At 48.1% G+C, this 18,347-nt stretch overlaps 1 long non-coding RNA gene across 1 annotated transcript in view; it reads right to left on the reverse strand.

Moving 5' to 3' along the window:
• Nucleotides 1–556: 556 nt before the first annotated feature.
• Nucleotides 557–18,347, reverse strand: part of LOC112944569 — a 36,582-nt gene continuing 18,791 nt past the window's right edge. Inside the window, exons 2-3 of the long non-coding RNA XR_003248802.1 lie at nucleotides 4,367–4,542; nucleotides 557–751 (exon numbers count right to left, since the gene is read on the reverse strand). This is a non-coding gene — a long non-coding RNA (uncharacterized LOC112944569). The remainder of the gene's footprint in view (nucleotides 752–4,366; nucleotides 4,543–18,347) is intronic.

Consider the following 18,347-nt stretch of genomic DNA (forward strand, 5'->3'; position numbering starts at 1 on the left):
TTTCACATTCATTTCTAATAAAATTTAAACATCTCCATTGTTGGCCAAATCTACTGAAATACGAGGGGAACAGGAGAGCAGGAACCATTACAGAGATAAAAATTCAAATTGGTAGGAGTGAAATTTGGCTTCACGTGAATTGCTGGGCAGAAGCAGCAGGTGAGAGAGGCGCAGGGACATCCGAGGCAGCCGGTGACACGTGTGCCTGGCACCACGGGAGCCAAATCCCGCAGGACGAAGCTCAGGGCCAGAGCTGCCAGCCCCACRGAGGGGACCAGCAGCGCAGAGGAGGGTGCGAAGGGTAGGACACTAGTAGATTCATGTCCAGAAACCGCTAGACGGGGTGACAAGAGGCACAGACAGCGGCTGTTCCAGCTTCCAAACAGTTCACACAGCCTGCCCAGGGCTCCACAGTTMAAACATTAAAACAACCTCCCTTCCCTTCCAATCTACCTGGTTAAAACATTAAAACTTTCCTTTCCCTTCCAATCTACCTGCTGTCCAGGCTGTGCACCTACCGCRAAGGCAGCACTGCTGGCCCAGACAACGGCACAGCAAAGGGCCTGACGTAAAAGTGTCTATAACRCAAACAATTAAAGATTATAACCTGCAAAAGTCCTTTACACGGGTTATCACAGCAGTTTAGCAAAGGTCCTCGCTTACACTGCTGTGAGAGTAAAAACCTGCCGTGAGTCCAGGTGCTCCTGCCCTCTGGTCGGCTGTGCAGCTCGTGTCAGACTGAAGCATGGCTCTGGGAGACGAGAGAAAGCAGGCTGAGGTTTTATGAACACAACTGTTTGAAAAAGCCATCACCTATAGATATAAAGAGAGGCGCCTTCAGCACTTCACACAAGCATTTATTACTACTTGTCATATTTTTTTTAATAAAAACAGAAAGATTTTTTTCTCCTTAGTTGAGGAGAGACAGAAGTTGTGCCCTTCAGGCAAACAGAATGGAGGATTGTCCATCTCCACATCAAAACGCTGCAGTGACTTATTACGATTATTACTGCTTCACCTCAGAGGTCCTGTAGAGGCTGGTTGAGATCTAACCACAGATGACAAAGGGGCTCCAAGAGAGACAAGGGTGCGAGACGGGGACGCACGGGAAGCCATACAGGTTGTAAGGAGAGCGGCCACCCTTCTCGTGATGCTGTTGGGTGGGCAGGGTGCAAACGTGTCCAAAAAGTGCTATTAACTCAGCCCAACAGCTCAGCACTACAGTCCTCCTCAGAAATGTATGTTGGTAGTATTTATGACAGCTAAAGGCAATACTGAAGAAATAAAACTGTCTTTACTAGCTCCTCCCAAGCTGGAGCACCATTGATCTTGCAGTTATTTCTATCACTATGCAAAGGGAAGAGAAATTGGTTTGGGGAGATGCCCCCGGAGGCACCTGGAAATCATCATGAGAGAGATAAAGGGAAAAAAAGAGAGAAATATTTTGCCATTTTGTCTCGTTCCAGGCGATTAGCTGAGCTGTGTGGTGTGTCAGGAGACGCCTCCAAGGAAGCCCAGCTGCATCTCGCCCCCTTCRCAGCCCCAGCTGCAGCCAGGCCGACCCGAGCGACCCCCCGGCCTGGGTCTGGCTTTGCTGATGGAGTCTGGCCAAGCCTGACACGGAGCTGCAGCCAAGGGGCTCCCTGCAGGAGGGGGTTACCCCGAGGCCCCTCCGAAGGCATCCCCCCTCAAAACCAGTTTCTCCTCAGTGCCCCCCTCTGAAGGCATTCCTGCTTTAATGAGAATGGCTAATTGCACCGGAGAGGAGGAAGAGGAAGAGAGAAAAAAAATCCTCCCTGAAAAGAGACTGAAAGCTCAGGTGTAGATCRCTAAGATGTGCTTAAAAAGCAAATYCTCTGCTACACCTGAAATACCCTCTTATCGAGGGCTAAACCACTGTCCCCCCTGAATCTCATGTCACCCTCCCCTGGGTGCTGTGCAGGCTTCTCTGGAGGAGTGACACCAGTGCCCAACAGAGCAGAGGATTTTTTAAGGCTCCTTCCTCCATAGGCTTCTGAAGATGCAGCTAAAATAAAGTTCCTTCACTCGAGGGCACAGGAAAGCTTACAAGGATTTAATTTTAAAGCTAGTTATTTGTAAAGAGAGATCATTTATTACTGAGGGTGAAATGCCAGAGGCAGAGTATTAAATGGCAACAGAGATTTTAATTCTTTGTAAGTTCAGGAGTTTCATTACTTTTCACATTGAATATTTATGCAGTAATRTGGCATTAGCGGCTGCATCTCTCTGTACTTTTTAATATGGCTGTATGGTTTCCAAAGAATTCTCCTTTTGTTCAAGACAAACCCTGAAATAATTTGTCCCTCATTTCCTACAAGGAGTCTCAACACCCGGCGCTTCCCAGCACGCTCACGTTGGGGTCTAACAAGATCCCTAGCTGCAAAACCATTCCTTGACTAAAAAGGAGCGGTTTTCCTCCCAAATTAAACATTACACACGTACCATAACTACAGAGCAAAAATTAGATTTTTGGTACTACTTAAATACTGCTCTCTATTACGTGAAAGTAAAGCACACAGTCCTGTGACTTATTGTTGCTCTTGTTAACATGCATAGAAATATTAATTTTAGAGAAGTTTGAAAAGTAGGGATTAAAGGATGCAATAATTTTCTTTCTTAATGTAACTATCTTAACAACAAAAAAGACAAAGAAAAGATATGTTCCTATTCTTGCATCAAAAACTATTGTCTACTACTTGATTTTTACAATCCAGCAGAGAGCAAATTTACTTGGAGTTAGCATGACAAGCAAAGCTGAAATTTAGGGGCTTTATGGCACATTTTTACAGGGCGATTCCGCTTTTATCACACGAGCAGTTTTGTACGATGCTCTAACAACTGCCCATTGTTCTTTCCTCAGCTTTCACTGGGGCAAATCCCCGTGAATTGGCAAATTCATATTATTCTTGTCATAAGGACAAACACATCTCCTCCCGAGCTGTAAACCTGTAGTACTATCAGCAGCATCTCAAATTTAAAGGCCTCACTCTTGCCTCCTGTAAGGATGGCTCTGTCACAGGAGCATAAAAATAATATGTATATAAACTAATCGAAGAAACCTTAGCATTGCCTTACAAAGCCACATCATGCAGCTCTTCCCACGCCTGCAGCTCCCCAGAGATGGGTAAAATCTAAAGCCATCSTCCCTAACGACACAAACACCCCTGCAGCAGTCACTGAAAGGGATGCAGCATTTTCCAGACCCCATGTACCACTTGCTTATGTGATCCCAGATTTTGATTTGCTTTGGAGCCGCTGCATTTAACCTGCAGTGACAGGAATCCGTTTGATTAGAGGGCTACATATGCATGTGTTTAAAGGGGATTTAGAGTTAAAGATGTAAGAAAATATCATCAAGGAGGGAGGTTTTTATTAGAGGGAGCCATTCTCTCCTATGTCGGCACACCTGACTGGGGGAGGAGGAGGAGGAGCTGGCTGTTGTTTTAAGCCTCCCTTCTCTTTTGTGCTGTGCCTGGGCAGGACCCGTGYGTCTGGAATGCACCTTAAAGCAGCCTTATCTCCAGACCTGATCATTACACGGCAGGTGGTGGAGCCTACTTTTATATTTTCATTTCTCTTATTTTGCTTCTCCTCCTCCAACTTCCCCCTCCACCTCGGGCTAGGAATTTCTGAACCTCAACCAGTAAACCTCTCCTGGCTCATGCACCTGGAATGCACTCTTCTCCATCATTACTTAGAAAAAATATTAAAAAAATAGTGGGAGGAAGGACATTAAAAGCCAGGCTAGAAAGAGTGCTACTCAAGATGACAAATGCCCACAATATTTTAAACATTTACATAAATTAAAAAGTGGATTTTTACTTCTGATCCTAGCTGCTTGCACTAGTCCCTAAAAAAGACAGTTTCTCCCTATAAACTGAGCAGTTTCTCCCTATAAACTAGCTGCTTGCACTAGTCCCTAAAAAAGACAGTTTCTCCCTATAAACTGAGCAGAGGCTGTTGCGGCGCCCCAGGGACGGCGGCAGGCGGACGGGCTCTGCATCCCCTGCAGTCTTCCCCCGTGTCCTACGTCTACTCCCTTTGAACATTTGGGAGAGGAGAGGATGCAGTGATGGGAATACAGCCCCCAAAGGGGGAAACTCGACAGTGCTAAGGCCTAGGATGGCAGATGTTAGAGCCTGGTATTAGAGGAAGCCTCTGCCAGCCCGACAGTGCCAGCCAGGGCCCTGGAGCATCGCTGGGCGATGTGGCTGCAGGAGGCACCCGAGAGCCCTGCCCAGCTCAGCACCCCGCACTCAGCTCCCTTGGATCAACGACCCATCCTACACGTGGAAGATCTCACAGGGGAGAAGCAAAATCCTTGTGCTGAGCAGATACTGATCACCTGGAAGCGTCCTCCGCTGGAGCTCCCGATTAATCACACTGCAGTCCAGGGTGGAAACGGGCTCTTTCCGAAGGCTTCTAAACTCCTGTGAWTCCAACTGTGAAAATATCTGGCTCGGAGCTGCTTCAGGGCCGTGTCTGAAACRAGCCCAGCAGCAGATGAGCCAATACAATAACCTAAACAGAGAGGCAGGAAACCTGCATGAGTTATTTGAATAAAGTCAGTAGTCAGCAAAACTCTGGAATTTCACCTTTGCCTTTTTTCTGAGGCTAGCATACGGCTTATTCACTTAGGTGCTAAGGCACAGATTGTTTATTTCCACGTTAGATTTAATACCACCAGAACGTCTCACRTTAATCTCAGTATCACTGAAAACTTGCTTTTATTTCTGAAAGTTTTAGGTAGTCGTTTACTTCAGAGGCACAGAACTGTTCCAGAGCAGGCAGTGACAGAGGGCATCTGCTCGTGGCAGCGGGCTCATTTTCAGCCTCGTGCATTTCCACAGCAGCTCGGCGCTCCGGCAGGGAAGGAGGATGACAGCATGTTTTGACACAAGTACTACAAGCACAAAGTTGCTTTCATTTCAGTTTCGTAGACAACATATTAGTAGCAAACAGATCCAAAGTGTATTTCTAGCTGCAAAAAGCTGTTTGAATTGTGACCCTGGACATGTTAGCAAGGCTGCCACTTTCAAAATGAACAACAGGAGTGATGCTGTTTGCCTAGACAGTTGCTATAGTTGGATTTGCAYCAAGTTCTCTGTGTTCTTACCACCTTTTTTCCCCCCCTCAGAAGGTCTGAATATGTTTCATATACTATTTATGCTACACTATCCTTAAACACCATTAAAACCTGAAGCTGTTCAGCAGCACACACCACCACCTCACAACGGGTCAGAGCAACAGAAAAAGCAACCGGAATTTCCACGACTGATCACAGAGTCAGCCTGCAATTATCCAGGATGGGGTAGAACTCATGCCTGGGATTTCCCAGACATTGCACGGCTGAGAAATAAAGCTGTAGATCCAGCGAGGATTCTAAGGGCTGACACTGTATGAACTACGGCTCGCCAGCCGAACAGTGCCACTATCATACCCAAGGGCTCGCTGCTTTTGCTGCGGGATCAGAGTCTTTGCTGCAGATGAAAGAATCTAAACAAGGAGAGGGAGATTGGTGTTCACGTCTCCCGGAAAACAAGAGCGAGTAGTGGGGAGCACCACGTGTCTGCACGCGCCACCAGCAGCCACACCACCAATTCCCTCCTTTGCATCATCACACCCTGGCCCTTCATCCTTTACGGGGCATTCATCCTCAAGGCATTAACTGCCCGTGACAATGGGATCTTGTTAGTGCTCGGTGCACGTCACAGACCCAGCCCGCACGTTCCTGAGCCACAGCTATGCCTCTCCCTGCTCCCGTGTTGCACATGCAGAGAGAACCTGTTCCTCACATCAGGAGGGGTAACAGCCACCCATCCCCTCGGCCTGAGCAGCCTTTTCAGCCCAGCAGTGCTAGCAAAACCGCTGTCTTCGTGCTGCAGATGTGGAGTGTTCGGGGATTTTTACTTTAGCTTGTTACAGCTGAAATGCAGAAACTGAAATTCAAATCAGGAAAATGCAATAATCTGAGCCCGCTGTTCACCAGCGCATCACCCGTTAAAGAGCAGGGCCCTTTATTAAAAAGGACATATCTTATTAAAAAGATATGAAACAAGTAATTTTTAATTTTATAGGGGAGATGGAATCATCACCAGAGACAGCCTGTGGCTACGTGTGATGATCAAGCCAAGAGGGAGGGCAGTGAAGCACTAACACAAATATGAAGCTAATAACTTTTTTACTCTTAGGGAAAGTACTGTTCAATCGCTGGTGCTCCAGGCATGTGCAGCTTAAGTGGAAATTTAGAGAAATTACATCCACCTGCTTCCATTTCTTACATTCGAGGGCCAGATCTTCAAGCCCGGGTAAAACAGTTTATCTCCATGCAGTCAGGCAGATTTATGCCAGCTGAAGATGTAGCCCCTGGTCTTGCACTCACAATAAGAAGCTTTAAAATACAAATGAGAATGAACCCCTTAAAACATATTCTCCGCTCACAGAACTCATGGGGAAGCACAGGTCTCCAGAACTGCCTCCTATCTTCCCAACGGGATGGCCTCTAACCTGGTAGTGTTAATTTCTGTTAACACATATCCAGACTTGAAACTACTTTTTTTTTTTTTTTTTTGAATGTTTGGTTTTCAAGTATTGTTTTCCATTCCTTCTAACACCTATAAGGCTAGTATTTATTTATGTATTTGGATAAATACAAAATGAAGAGGAATTGTTATCCCAGGCCAGCCTGCCGCCCGGAAGGGTACCTGTGCACATTAGATTTACCAGTGTGCTCTGTGGCCCAGCACAAGCGAGCACAGACGGTTCCTGTGAGCGCACACCCAGCTGTGGGCAGCCACCCACCCCTCTCCTGCAGCAGGAGCCCATGCACAGAAGGGCTGGTCCCTCAGTCCCGCCCGACGCGGGGCACAGGGGACCCCTCGCTGCCCAGCACGCTGCACGGAATCACTGGCAGCACCGGGGCCAGCACCCGGCAGGGAGCAGCCCCTACGGACAGGCTGCCACTTCTCTGCCCCGCAGCATCTCCACGCTCTGCATGGCCCTTCCCAYGGCGCCTGCACATCCCAGGACAAGGCGGGAGCAGCAGGCGCCCGGGATGCCCTGCACAACGATGCCCTGTGCCAGGCTGCTGCTGCCAACGCTGCTCCGTGTCCTGGCCCGGGGAACGGGCACAGGCAGAGCAGSCGGGGAGCCCCCGGGGAGCAGGGCAGCCCACGGTGCTGCCACACGCCCCGCGGCGCTGCACACCGAAGGAAAACGGGAACGCTGCAGGAACGGAACCCGGGCTAAGGCTAATACGCTGCACTTGGGTAACACGAGGGARCACCAGCTTCTCAAATCCTGTAGCCTTGCAAGCAGCGACGAAGAACAGTTTGCACGTGACTGAGAAACCAAATAGACCTGTAAGACAGCGAAGGCAGGCGGGTTCCCCCAGGGGCCCGAGGCCCCCGCTCCAGTAACTCCAGTGGAATGCGCTGGTGATGCACGACGGCTGTGTGYGCTGCCCATGTGCAGAACTGGTGAGCTCCAAGGCAGGAGAGCWGGGTTGGGGCACCGCGGGTTGCTGCGTTAGGGAAGGGCAGCGGGTACCGTGCGAGCCGCCGACCCTGCCCGCTTGGTTCAGAGCTGCTCAAAGGGGCAAGCCTGGTGAAGGAGGCAGCGGATGCTCCCCAACTCGCACAGCCAAYGGCTGCATTATGCAGCCTTGCAATAGGTGCAGAGCAGCCCGTCCGGCCCAGGGGTGGGCAGCACACTCCTGGCTGCARGGCTACAAGGCAGGCAAAGAACTTTCTTACCCAAAGCCAGCCAGGCAGATGCCTCCCAACACTAAGACACAGTAACTGAACTCGCTGCTTCCATATGAGAGCATTTCTTGGCATGGGAAGTGATCTGGGACATACAGACACACACATACGTGTCTTACTGGCAATGAACTCCACATTCAAGTCTTACTCCTAGTAAGTAAGGCTCTGTTGCCTTACAGGACAGAGCAGGAACCAGTCTCGTTCTGATCCCGTCTTGACTTTTTCCAGCTTCATTTGAGATTTTACCTGACTTAGGACCAACTTAGGCTACATTCAGCAATGAAAAGCCTCAGGCAAGGGCAGGGCATCGAAATACTTGCAGTGTTTCAGCTTGCTTTTCTGCTTCCTTATTCACCTATAAATGTGGAGCAACTCCCGCAAAGCAAAGCGGGCTAAGAAGGGGSCGAGCTGTCCTGCACGAACATGCCAGCTGCTGCCTGCCCCTACCCTGGCACACGGGCAAGGAGGGAGGCTGCAAGAGTCCTGCACAGCAGCCTAACACGTTCACATAAAGCAGGGGGGGTCCGCACTATTTTGCCACGTGCCTCAAGGTCCCCAGCAAGGCGGGCTGTGCCCACGGGGACAGGGGGCTCCAGCCCACGGGAGCCGCTGGACCCACGCGGTGCCGCTTGTCTGGGATAKCCAGGGCGTGCAAGGTTTCCCTTGGGATTGCAATTCCCAGGCTCACAGTTTTGCCTAAACAGCCTTCCTGAGAAAAAACACKGATCTACCGGAGGCCCCGCGGTGCCAGTGCGAATGCTCAGCTTGCTTTTGATCTTCCCAGGGCAAACCTCCGGAAAAGCTGAGCCCCCRGGGCCTCCCACTGCTCCCCATCGGCAGGTGAAGATTTCCGCATTACTTTCAACAAGAGGAATTCTTGGGTGTTTTTTTTTTTTTTCCCCTCCCTGGGAATAGCAATGGTAACAAAACTCCCTTTTGCTCACCCCAAGTAAAGATAATTCATGTGCATCTTTGCAGTAGCTAGCGCGCTCTTTCACYGTTTACAGAGTCAACCTGAGGTAGAAAGAGAAGTGTTTTAACTGTAAAACAGCTCTCATCCTAAAGCAGAGCAGGAACGAAACAAGCTCCGAGGCAGGATGTGTGTTTACATTTAACGTTGATTTCTTACACATCCCCAGAAATCCCTCTCAGAACATGAAAATATGAGATAATGGGGAAAGGCAGCCCAACATCTGATTCCAACACATKCAGAGAACAACGTCAACCTGGGATTACACAGAAAAAACTCTTCTATCAAGGTTTGCAAAATGTAAAACACGGTCTTGCGTGGTAGGGATTTTACTGCGAGTTAGGAATCTTCAATTTTTTTAAAAGGCAGAGATTCTAATCAAACCTGAGCTTCTTCTCTTATCTCATTATAACTGTCMTCATCGGAAATCCGGAGCTGCCATGTCASGCRAGACAGGACGGCACGGGAACGCAGYGCCTAACGCAAGAGGAGAGGAGGAAGCGGTGTTGGATGCCCTTTGCCTGCCTTGCTGCTAAACTGGTGCTATAGACCAGCATGGATTCTTACGAGCTCCGKGAAGCCGGTTCTACCGAGGAAAGTTAGGCTTACAGCTTGTTACCCCTCAGGGCAGCATCTAAATAACTGCCCTGGTAAAAACATCGCACTTCTAAGCAAGATAATTAAACCAGCAGTATTGGTGCTGGCTCGGCCTCAGTGTCAGCAGCCCCCAGCAGAGGCAAAGCCAAAACCTGCAAGTGCATCTGAGCCAGTCCCCTCCATCCTCAGCCACGTGCCCTCTATTCCCCTCCAACTCACATAAAGATCAGAGCACTGGCTAAGAATGATTCAAATTATCAGCCTCTACTTTAAGGGGAGCCTCCGAATTAGCCAGGTCCAGGTGTTCCCACACACCAGAAGATGGAAGGGCACTGCTGGGTCCTTCTTGCCAAGCCTGATGATCAAGCTTGTCCTGCAGACCCCACTGAGCGCAGTTCAACCTGCTGCAGTGTCTCCACGTGGAACCGCCACCAAGCCCTGCTGCCTTCACCTCCTCCCTTGGCTTTTGGGCCAGGGGGACAGGCTGGTGGCTTGGCCTTGGGAAGCTTTGCTTCCCAACTCACTGCAAATAGCATCCATTCTTCACTTCAGCAGAGCATGTGTCAGATCTCAAGATGTATCACACAATTTGCCAGCCCCCACACGTATGTTCCTTAACACTATCCCTGTTCTAGACTGTCGGCAGAACGGAGCCTTTCGCTGTTTTTCAGACCTCACATTAAACGACCCCAGGTCTGTGCATACGCACTCGGTACCGATGGCAGCGGCTGGACTCTGTTCAGAAGGGGACACGAGGCACTCGAGTCCCTAAAGCTCCTCGGCCACAACCAGATACTACATTGGTTGCTCTGAAGTCGAAGGGATATTTGTGTGCTGAAAGCCTGTGTGTCCTGTTCACTCAGAGGGATTGCTGCTCTGGAGWGCGCGCTGAACAAGTTGGGACAACGGCAAAGCTCAGCAAGGCTAGAGAGAAGAGCGTTCCCAAAGGCGTGTCTTTGGCTGGGGGGAGAATCCCGCCCAGATAAGCCAGCATGTATCTTCATGCCCACAAAAGGGAAGGGCTTGGGTTACTCACAAGCGCTCTGAGCTGCAGACAAAAGGCCAGGAATTAGTCGAAAAAGATGGCAGGTGAGCGTGCCAGAACAGATCCGGGGAGCAGGGAGAGGAAGAAGAAAAAGAACTGCTTCCAGTTAAGCTTAATCAATGAAAAAAATGACTTTACCAGGAGTTTTCTAGTCTTGAGGGATTTAGAAAAATATTATAAAAACACAGTTGAGCGCTCCTCCAGAATCCAACACCACCTATTCAAACCGAGCTCAACCTTCTCAGTACTGCACTTAGGAACACAGCTTTGGATAACAGCCCAACTGCTGGTGTTTCTTGGTGTGCACACATACGTACGCTGACACAGCAGTGTCCACTTGGGATACTCCAGTTTGCTGCAGGAAGAGGAGGCAATGGGTAAAAGGATAATTCAGAAGCACCTCTCTTCGAAAGAATGTCCTGGCCCACATTGAAGGCAGGGGAAGCGTCACTGTAGGAAACAGAGCTGAGCTTACAAGCCACAGAATAATTGCAAAAACTGGGAGAAAACCAGCTGCAAACCCCATCAGAGTTGTTAGCAGCGTTGCTGACTGCCCTGGATACAAAYGGGGTAAGATAAGGCAGACAGAGCCACTTCTGAAACCGTAGGGTCAGCCTCGCGCGTTGCAACATCCAGCTCACCCATGTGCTGCAGCATCAAACATCAGGCTGCCATCTGCCAAACTGGCCTGATTCATTAGGAAAGCTAATATTCCACCCTTGTATTTGTAAACTGAGCAGAACTTCACAGAAATGCTCCGTTTGATCCAGGTTAAAGGAAAAGACACACAGCTGCACCAGAGCAGTACAGACCAACCGTTGCACACCAGAGATGCAGAGCAAAGATCTTGGGAAAAATATTTTCAAGGGCTTTAAAGTTTACAGGTGAAATTCACTGGGGACAAGATGTCTAAACTCTCCAGCTGAAATGCTGATTTAAGATTGTTTATTAGCCTTATTTATCAAAGAGTGGCCCGTGAAAGCTGTCTTACAAACAGTAATTTGTTGCACAGCATATAGATCCGTTTACAGTTACTCACAAGTGCCAGGCTAGAAATTGATTTTTTGCAGAACTCAAATGCAGGAGCAAGTAGACAATTGAATTTCACATTTTATCAATCTTCTTCCAATGTTACTGGTTTTAAACACAGCTTTAAAAGACAAAAAAGTTTAATGCAGTTATGATCAAAAGCATGAATTTGGGAATTTCTGAAAGCTTCAGTTCTGGGCCTCTCATAGACACAAAAAAAAGCCAGGAACCTTTAAGTAATTCACACACGGCCATTCTGTCTTATCTTCAAAGACAGAAGAGAAAGAGGGCCAATACCTATAGAGCCTTGGGATACTGTTTTATAATTACGCCATAATCAATCTAATTATTTTGTTTGAAGGTTATTTAAGCCCTTCCCCATGACAGCCCCTTTAGAAACCCTCTGCAGAGTCAGGACAGCAGCTTGCGGAGTCTCCTCCTCTCCCCTGGAGGTGCTTTGGGATTGCGGAGCCGGCTGACGCAGCCCGCCTGGAATTCCCGGCGCTGCCCGGATTTGGGGCTGGTTTAGCCGTGTTGGCAGAGGGCAATTCCTGCACGGAAAGCAGCACGCACCAGCATTCCATTTAGCAGGGACAAGATGCATTGGCACCAAGGTGCCTCATTGTCTTCTCAAGCAGCTGCTTATTCCTGTTAACTGTTAAGCAACATCATTGTATCCTGACACCCGCCACAGCTTTAGACACTGTCTTTGTTCTTCCCCAAGTTTATGTTTTTTTAACTTGTTCCTTGCAAAAGCCTTTTTTGCCCCCCTCCCACAAGCCTGCATCACAGGAATGCTGCTCAGGGATGTTTTCCTGGGTACTGAAACGAGGTAAAAAAATACCACCCATGTACAAGAAGAGGCTGTGCCTCCTTTTTTCTCTGTGGTTTAGTGCATCATGAATCAGCTAGCAAATATTTCATACCTCCTCAAATGTGAGAACTTGAAACAGCGAAGTATCTAATTTTCTACTTTACTGAAATAGTAAATGATCCTTTCCAGTATCTCAGCACCCTCAGGCTGCTATTAAATTCAGACTTAGTTGGCCATCCTATAAATGCTGGCGGGAAATAACACAGCTACCGTGATCTGTCACCAGTGCCCTTTTAAAAACCCCAGAGTGCTGTGTTGAAACATGGACACGGCCTCTGGAAATAAAGGAGCAAGGATGCAGGTCACAGCTTGTTGGCTCTTTGCAGTGGTCCCGTAAATGAATGGCAACTTTTGAAGCAATTTAATACAACTAAGCCAAGAATGCATGCAACTTTTCCTCCAACACTTCCTTCTTCAAGCAGAAAGTGTTTTAAAAGAAGGTGATCCCTATTGCAGAGATGGAATTAAATGCCTTGAAAAGTGGCTCTCCTGGCACGTCCATCACAAACAAGTTCTGAGGTTCTGCAAGGGGCACTTCCCAACCATCTGCAAGCACCTGGTGTCCCCGYGATTGCAACAGTGAGAACACGGACGCCTTCCCGTTCTGCTGCAGGCTTAATGCTAAGCCTTCCAAAATGATGCAGAATTGCCAAGGATAGAGAACACTGTTGAGTTTGATGCCTCCAAAGGAAGAAAAAAGCCAGGTGTAATAATGTGGAAGAGCCTGATATTTAACTAAGCTGCAGAACCAGGTGTGCTAGCGAGTGCCAATTTCCACTGCCAAAGGGAAAATGGGAACAGAACAGAGGCCACATTTTCTTTTAAATCTAAAAGTGAAAAAGAARATGTAAACTTGCATGGAGCCTGGGGATGGGTGAGGATGACGAGAGGCTGCTTTTCTTTCCTCTGCAAGCTGCCAATGAGTAAATATGCCTGAACATTTAAAATAAAATTACTAGATCCCATCATCRGTTGATTGATCTCTGTACAGTTGTCTTGCTAAGCAGTATGCCTTAGGTCTTGGCTATATCCAGCTATTAAGGACCTGGGATCGCTGAACGTTGAAGCTAAGTTATCAGGACAGGTATCCTGGAAACATTTTAGGAGTTTCTGCCTTTTTCCTTGTGCCTTGCAAGAGCCTTAGCCTTAACCTTACTGTAGCTCCCACACTCCTGAGGTGAGTGAGCAGAGCCCACGCACACCCATTACTCACACGGTAAAATGCTATCCCAGAACAATGGAGAACACCAAAGATTCAGCCTTCCTCAGGTTTGTTATTCCCCAAGTATTGCTGCATTCAATTTTTGAGACTAGAACCGACAGGCATTTGAATTACCAGTTATTGCTRTTCCTTTTTAAAGCCTGCATTACAGGGATGGTTTTGCGGGCTTGCCTTTCACCAACACCCATTCCTGCTTCCATCCCACCAAGGCTGCGGCACACGTGGCACCAGGGACAAGCCCAACACGAGCTCATTGCAGTGGTGAGCGAGACCTGAGCTGGGCTCCCACGGAACAGTCACAAACAGCAGGTACTCCAGGCCTTACCAAAGCTACRGTTTTAGACTGGAGCAGGATGGCGCAGGGAAGAACAACTGCCCCGATCAGACAAGGCTTCTGGCCGCCCTGCACAAAGGGGACAGGATGGTTTCCCTTTCGGGCACCCGGGAGGCAGCAAGTGCTGCCGAGAGACAGAGCACGGGAAGGCCCAGCCCGGACCACAGCCACAGAACACAAACAGTCACCAAACACACACAGTCACAGCAGCAAAGCACAGTCACCAAACACAAACAGCGTTGCCAGGGTTCCTTTTACTGTGATGGGGAACATGAAGAATGCATGGTCTCAGAGCTCTGCTTAAACCTCATTCCTACGAAGATAGCTACCTTATAGAGCAGTTTCTTTCACCTATCATGCAAGTTTAGGAGGCAAAGGGGGAAAACCCTCAAGTAATTATTCTCCACCTGCTTATGGGCTGCAATTTCAGGAGTCAMGGCCCTGAGTTTTCCTGTTGTTTGATGTCTCAAACCTGCACACCAAGTAAATCATTGGATTCTGTGTTTTGGACAAATTTAGAGGTCAAGCTGACAAGCCTTCAAGACCACACAGGTTTCCTCTTTCTAAGCCAAGCTGTGGAATGTGCCATCGGATACCGCAGGGAAGAGCCTTCCTCCCTGACATACTCCATCAGCACAGCAGCTTTAGGATCTGTTGGCAGCTTTTTCCACCTACGTGCTGAAAGTTTAAGGGAAGTGATAGTTAAAATAACTGGATGTTATGGAACAGTATTATGTTCTTACCTAGCTATCCATTCCACATCTAGTTCCACCTAGTCCTGACAGCTGTAATAAGTGCTAGAAATATTTTTTCATCACCTTACACTTGTAAATAAACCCAAACCAGACCCTTATTTGCTTTAAGCAGCAGCTACTGCCCTGACTTCAAAGTGTTCAGCAGTGCAAAACTGGAGTGCTTGACTTGCTCTTTCATACAGCCCTAAGAAAATAAAACCAACGAATACGATAAATATAAATAAAATATCCTAATGATAATTTACCAGCACATATTTCTCAAATAGAGAGCAGTTTATTTTGTTCACGTCTCCAACAGATATATTTATTAGCTATTTGTTCTCTTCTGGATTAAATGGGAGCAAAAAATACAAACTTTTGATTTAGGATTGTGGCTAGTCACCACAGATAATGCCATTAAGCATTAAAACGAGCCAGCCTTGTGACGCGTGTCACATTCAAAGCAGCTTCAATCCTGAATGCCCATTTTATCCAGTTTATTCATTTCCTTTCCCAGTTTTTAGTGTTTCCCAAGTTACCCATTGCCTGCTCAGCTGGAACCTGTGTTATTGGACCCCTCGGCTTTGGTTGAGCAGCAGACGGCACTTGCGTGGCCGGAGGGCCCAGGCCTGGCCCACGAGGGCTCCGGCTCCCTCCTCGTCTCGGCCGCCCCCGCCAGTCACCCCTTTGCTCTCACTTCACATCTCGATTGATGGAGCAAAACACACAGGTTCCTAAACCCCTCGGGAGGAGAAACCCAGCCCKGCAGGGTTTCCCAGCTGAAGACCGACCGCCACGAGGACAGAGGTTAGTGCAAGAACCACCACTGGGGCAGCTTGACTCCATGCAAGCAGGAGGACACAAAGATTTAATAAAAAAAGGAAAGCCCAAGGTACTGAGCAGTTGACCTGACTGCTCGTGTGGCTGGAAYGAACATGAACGCTTGGAAGCCCTCTAAGGGACTATCACTAAGCTAGACCAAGTCCATGCGTGTCTGCCCTTCACAGGACATGTCTACTGAGGCTCCTGCTGCCTGGATGCAGGCRTTTCAGAGCTCCGGTCTCACTGAGACCATTTCCACCACTGTATTTAGCTGTGTCCCTGTGCCCAGCTGTGCCGAGCAAGGCAGTGGCGAGCTCGAGGGCCACCGGCACGGACACTGAAGTCAACACAGAGACCAAGACCCACGAACGGGCGGCTCCGCCGGGCAGCCACCCTCACACCAGGGGCGCCCAGAGCCCCTCGCTGCACACAGGAGCTGCCTCTCCCCGTGCCGGCCCCCATGGAAGCGCCCGGAGCCGCCGGCCGCGGGAGGAGGAGCCGGCGCGCGGCCCTCGCATTGGCTGCGCCCGCGGGGCCCTCCTGAGCCAGCGCCGCCATAAAGACGCGCCCAGGGACACCACCTTAAAATGGGCAGAACTGGTCCGCTCCAGCGCGACCACCTTCTATTTTTTGTGTGTGCTTTTTGTTTAAAGAAACCCTTCTCATTTGTTTCTGCTTCTCTGCCTACCTTTCTCCTCCCCTAAAAAACCCTCTCCTTTTTGTCTCACTGCTYGTTTCCAGTCCGTCTGCTTGGACAAGTCAACCCAACGCAGAACCTTAATAAAGGACCATTCGTTTTTCTCCGTTTCTCTGGAATTCCCTCTGAAGACAGAAGAGAAGAAAGAAAAGTCCCTGAATGTATTTACCAACTGCTTTTACTTTTCTGTCTCCTTAGTTATTTTTTATTTTATTTTGGTTTAAAGTTAAGCAAAGCTGTTGCAAGATGGGAATTTTACCTAGTTATCCAAGACAGGTGAGTGAACAGTACGGCTACATGTTCTTAAATATCATAAAACCTGTTGGCTTTGAATGGGATGTGGCTGCAGTCTAAGATACGGGTTTTTTGGAAAGCTGCTTATTGGAAAGAAAACGCGGGAGGTCGTAATGGGCTGCATCAAAGCTGGTCCTACAGCAAAAACGCTTCTTATTTGATACGGGCACCAAAGTGGTGGCCATGTGCCGTTTGGGCACCAAGGCCAGGGAACATTTTAGAAGGAAAAAATCAAGAATCAAGTATTTCTCTTAGGTGTCTTAAGTCTAATAAGAAATTGTTCAAAGCAGCAATTAAGCCTTAAACAAAAATATTTCCTAAACTGTTAAGAATTGGGCACAATATCATTTGTCTTCAGGGTCAGTGTAATTCAGTTAAAACCAAAAGAGCTGCCCTGGATTTGAGCTGGTGCAATGAATACCAAATCTGGTCTACCACTTGGACTACCATATATAAAAATTGAGTTGTTTCAATCAGTCGATGTTCCTCTTTATGCTAATGACTTGAGAATATAATATACACAGATATATCATGAAAAAGTCCAAGTTTTATGAAAGCAGTCGCTCTAAAGAACTCCAAGTCTGGCTTATTTTCCTCATAAAGAACACAACTCATTATTTTGACAGAGTTTGCAAAGTGCATTGAGGTTCCCAAGTAGCGTATTAACGTGGTGTTACGGATGTTAAATATTAGACTAATCCTGTGCTTTCCTTAGGGAGCAGAGCTGATCGCTAAGATCTGAGGAGCCTGGGGATAAGGGTTTTTGCTGGTGCACAGTCTTAATTCCACTGTCTGTTGGGTACAAGCATAAGAGAAGAGTCCAAAGGCCATCTCCACAACCTTGAAGACCAAGGATTGGGAACTTTGCAAGCTCCTTTAGCTACTGCTATAAAATCAGGTTCCTCTCTAATTTGTAATGCAGGTCTGGAAAGCCAGCCACAAATTTAGCTTATTGCTGTGTACAACCTGGTCCAAGTTGCATGAGCCAGAGGAAGGGCCTTGGAAAGGCCTTCCCATGGCAGCATCCTGCAGCCCGGCCATGCCGGGAGGCACGTGTGGCCACACGAGGGTTTGCAGTCCCTGGGCCTAATGCAAACTGCAGCTGACACGGCAAACACAGCAACTTTGGGCTCAGAGCATCTATATCTCTGGCCGCTGTAGACAAAGAAACATAGAAAGTTTTGCTCTTTTTAAAGTTCAGAGGAGCTGAGTATAATTTTATTTGACCTTTAGTTAAAGGTCCGTCACTTCTGTGGAAACAGATCTTTGCTGCCTAGGTGGAGGCATAAGGCTACAGCCTGGCTCAAGACTTCTCTTCTGGGACAAGCAAAAATCCAATTGAGTCTTGTTAATTAAAGGTTGAAAGATAAGATAGTGGTAACCTTTRGTATACTTTAAATCTGTTGTTCCAGACTAAGGGCTAGTCACCCGTTAGATGTGGGTGCCTGCAGGAGGTACTTCAAGCTTTTATTACTCTTTAGATGCAAGGCTGCATTGATAAGAACCTCTGCTCAATGTGGGCTCTTCCCAAGRGAAGGCTCCTCTTGGCTATTCCCTCGCTTGGGCACATGGGCTTTGAGAAGCCCAGGCACCAGGGCCCTAAATGGTTAATAGCTGCAGGCTGCCCATTAGGCACTTACACTGCTAAAGCTCGTTGCAACTTGCCTGATAAAAGGCATTTCAAATAAGCCAGGATTGCGTGGAGGAATTTCTGTTGATGGGTTTCTGCTTAGGCAAAGACCTATCCAAAAGGCTTTTAACAAGTCCTGACAAAACTAAGGGAGAGGCTTTGACACGRCAGTAGGTTTAGATTTAAAATGAAAAGGGGGGAATGGGAGGGGAAAGAATGAGAGAATGGGGGGAGGAAACAGCCTAAGCTGTTTGCTCTGTTGAGTCCCTGTCAGCACCTCCAAGGCTTAGTAAAGCTTGAGATAAAAATCTGACT

The sequence above is a fragment of the Nothoprocta perdicaria genome, unplaced genomic scaffold (assembly GCF_003342845.1).
Source record: "Nothoprocta perdicaria isolate Ctin4 unplaced genomic scaffold, notPer1 scaffold_170, whole genome shotgun sequence".
NCBI lineage: Eukaryota > Metazoa > Chordata > Aves > Tinamiformes > Tinamidae > Nothoprocta > Nothoprocta perdicaria.